The sequence below is a fragment of the Amphimedon queenslandica genome, unplaced genomic scaffold, assembly GCF_000090795.2.
Source record: "Amphimedon queenslandica unplaced genomic scaffold, v1.1 AMPQUscaffold_13390, whole genome shotgun sequence".
Taxonomy (NCBI): domain Eukaryota; kingdom Metazoa; phylum Porifera; class Demospongiae; order Haplosclerida; family Niphatidae; genus Amphimedon; species Amphimedon queenslandica.
Genome location: NW_003546374.1, coordinates 149,441 through 153,356, shown reverse-complemented (window position 1 = coordinate 153,356; position 3,916 = coordinate 149,441). Strand labels below are relative to the sequence as shown.

Below are 3,916 nucleotides of genomic sequence, written 5' to 3'. Positions count from 1 at the left end.
TGTCATGGATCAGATTGGCAGTTAATGAGAGTATAATTAGTAACCTCCTCTAGTCCTCCCTCCCTCCCTCTCTCCTTCACTGTCCTTTGGAGGGTAAGGCCTTCCTTTATTTATCATTGATTGTATTACAGAGTGTATTACTAATAATAATGTACATGTATTGAACACATTTTACATTTTCCCTCCTACTGGTGGGCAAAATAATGTTGTCCTCTCTCTCTCTCTCTACAGTAGGAGGAGAAGGATCATTATGCCATTAGTTAATTCATAATGTCTGTTGATACTCAATTGAACTGGACAATAAAGGAGGAGATATTAATGGAGTTCCACCCCCATCTCCTCTGGAGAAGTAACAACAACAACAATAAACAACAAACAAGTAAACAAACAAGAGGAGGAGGAGACAGTAATACAGGACAAGTTAAAGGTATGTACATGTATCAATTAATAATTATATGTGTGGGTGGATTGATGTGCATTAATTAGAATATCATTTACAGTAGATTTTGTTGTCTGAGTATTTCCTGTTAAAGTTACTGGCTAGTCTTGATGAGCAGTTGGGACGTACCAAGTGGGTGGTACCAGTACGAGCTAATGATGAAATGGAAACATTAATTAAAGCATCAAATAAACTAGCGAAAGAAAGTAATGGAGTTGTACATGTAAGCCAAACCTCCAGGATGAGGTAAAGAGTTTGGAGAATGTCAGCGGTTCTATAGAAAAGTGGTAAGTGTACATGTACTTGTATTTATACATGTAAAATTGATTAATTATTGTACAGGATAGATTCACAGGATAGAGTAATCTGGTGTCTTCTTTTTTGATTTCATGCTTCCTCCAGGACCGCCTTTGCTGTTGGATCCTCTGTTCTTTTTGCTGTTCGGTGGAGGAGCAAACACAGGTGGTGGCTTAGCAGTTTAAATGATGAGTTACTTAAGAAGGAGGCAACCACTGACTCAAGGAGTGAGACCTTCTCTTCAATAATGAAGGTATGATATGGTTCATGTTAATAATAGTATTGTGATGTCAGTGGGGGTGTGGCCAATTATACTGTATTCCTGTACATATTGATGTCCTTGTGCTTTGATGTCCTTGATGTCCTTGTGTTTAAGCTGATTCAAGCTTTAATTTTTCAATTTATGGCCATTTTAAGGAAATGCCAAAATTTGAAAAAATTATTCAAAGCTATTATAGCCTTGGGTCTTTCTAAAATATGGCTCTGAAATTACCACTAATTTTTATTACATGGTCTGATACACATTGATGTCCTTATGCAGTGTAGAAAGTTTGAGCTGATTCCAGCTATTATTTTTAAAGTTAGAACCATTTTAAGAAAATGTTAAAATTTTGAAAAATCTCTCCATAATATCCTAATTTTGTTACATTTTTTGTTACACATTGATGTCTTTATGCTGTGTAGAAAGTTTAAGCTGATTCTGATTTCTATTTTTCAAGTTACGGCCATTTTAAGAAAATGCCAAAATTTTTGAAAAGAACACAAGGCTATTATAGTCATGGTAATGTGCATGTATAAGTACATATTTAAGTCTTGAAGCTTTGGTCTTTGAAAAAGATTTGCATGTTGTAGATGTACATTTAATTATGTGTATGTCATCAAATTTGAAAGTTATATTTTAAAATATTATTAGGCCACCAAGCCCCAAGAGTTCTTTATAAACCTGAGACTGGGGGCCCCTTTAATCCACAGCCTAGTGCTAATTCCCATTTGCCCCCCACCTATTGGTAGTCATGCATGATGTACATGTGACTAGTAACGTGATATCTTGTAATTATTTTTGTGTAGAATGTTCAGCTAATGGTACAGGATGTGGTGTTTGTCATTCAAGGGATCTGTTGTTCAGGTTTAGTGAAGATGTGGTTACATTTCCTAACTGCTCCTCACACTTTCACTGGTAAATACATGTACATGTACATAATGGACATTTGATGTGTCTAAATTTTGTGCTCATAAATAATCATTTTAAAAATACATGTAGCTACCTAATGCAATTAAAATAATCCAAACTAGCATGCTTCTGGTAATTTGAAGTTGTGGCATTTGTTGAACTGCTAAATTTTGGTGTGTTTTAATTTGTGTCCATGTCCCATTGAGCATGTACATGTGTACATAATGGTTCATAATGGTGGGTTTTATTTTCTATTATCAAAATGCCAAAATCACCAAAAATTCCCTCTCCAAAATCACACGTTCAGATATTTAAAAATGGACAAATCTTACAGTATGTGTCATGTATTAACCTTCTCTTTTCTAAGGTTATAGCAAGTTCCTCTTAAAGGTTCAAGTACATTAGGTATGTGTCAATATAATTATATTGTTCTCTGTTCTAGTGTGGGCAGCAATGTAGTGCCCCCTCCACGTGACACTGCCTGGGATCACTAGTGGTTACTACTGCTAGTGATGCTAAGAGCACTACATACAAGAAGAATAGATACTAACAGTAACTATGTATGATGAATTACATTCCATTGTTAGGTTAATGACACTAAGAGGATAAAGTACAATTCTCTGCTATTGAAGACTACATTGAGAAGTATTCTAAGTATAGTATTGTTAAATATGTTGTCATTGCTATAGGTTAATTGTTTGCTGTTTGAAGCTGTACATTAACTGAAGACTATAAAGAATTACACAACATTATTGTTTATAATTTTTAGCATTTTTGTTTAATACACAAAGTTGTCCTTTTATCATTGATTATTATGAATTTTGATTAAAATTATTGCGAGACCATTAATGCAGAAGCAGGTGCAATGACTTATAAACAGAACTGAGATTAATTCATGAAAAATGACAATAAAATAAGAGACAGGAGACAAAACAATAATTTGTTGACTTATAGCCATATTAAAAGTAGTAAATTTTTGAAAAAAATCAAAAGAAACACATACTAATAGTCTACAAAAATCATGCCAAACGAATGAAGGGAACACAATAACTAAAATAGATAGTAATTTCAGCAACTTAAAAAGTTTAGAATCAATTAACTCAAACTTTCTACATAACATAAATACTTGTACATGTATATGCATCAGAAAATGTAATAAAATCTAATTTTGATGAAAATCAGCTCAAAACATGTATAAGTATCATAAAGTGCAATAAAAATGAAAAATTATCTCCTTTTAAATTTTGGCAAAATTGGGCCGTAACCCTGTACTATAGTACAGTGACTTTTAGCTAATTTTAGAGTTACTTTAAAAATTTATAAAAATCCATTTTGGTTGAAATCAGCTCAAACTTTCTATGCAATAGAAGTACAAGTATTTACATCATAAAATTGAATAAAAATGCAAAATTTCCTCCTAGTATAATTAATATGGCGAAATTTGGATGTCCTAGTACAGGGACTCTTAACCAATTTTAAGGCAACTTGACTGAAAAATTTATTTTGAACAAAATCAGCTCAAAATTTCTACACAATATGAGGCATGTATATGTATCAGGACAAAATATAAAAATGATAATATAATGAAGATCTCTCTTCTTTAATATTGGCAAATTAGATAAATGATCCACTATATACTCATAAAATATTTCATTTAATTATAATTTATATTATCAGTAACTAGTTAATATGTACTTCATTGTGAACTGTCTGAATGTTGCCAAGTCATGCCTACAAATCACTGTCCAGTTAGCCCACGTGCCTCTAAAATGTAAAATGACAGGTGTATAAAATGGATCCTAATAGAGAGGTCATGATTGTTGAATAGTAGATTCATTCCAATGGATAGAGACTGACACTGAGTACTATTGTTAAGTCTTCAGAGGATGATATCACATGCAGTCTTTATTGCAGCACAGTCAACCAACGTGTATTCACGTGGGTAGATCTAGTCCACACCTACAATATTATTGTCGGACACGCCCTTAACCAGCTGACTTCAGCTTCTC

At 33.0% G+C, this 3,916-nt stretch overlaps 1 long non-coding RNA gene across 2 annotated transcripts; it reads left to right on the top strand.

Moving 5' to 3' along the window:
* Nucleotides 1-388: 388 nt before the first annotated feature.
* Nucleotides 389-2,726, top strand: LOC109582318 (uncharacterized). Of its 2 annotated transcripts, XR_002185029.1 has the most exons (7): nt 389-427; nt 501-726; nt 782-989; nt 1,805-1,913; nt 2,275-2,312; nt 2,495-2,552; nt 2,597-2,726. It is a non-coding gene; the product is annotated as an uncharacterized LOC109582318 (long non-coding RNA). The 2 variants fall into 2 exon arrangements; XR_002185028.1 differs by lacking the exons at nt 389-427; nt 501-726; nt 782-989; nt 1,805-1,913; nt 2,275-2,312 and having other exon boundaries at nt 2,404-2,552.
* Nucleotides 2,727-3,916: the final 1,190 nt, after the last annotated feature.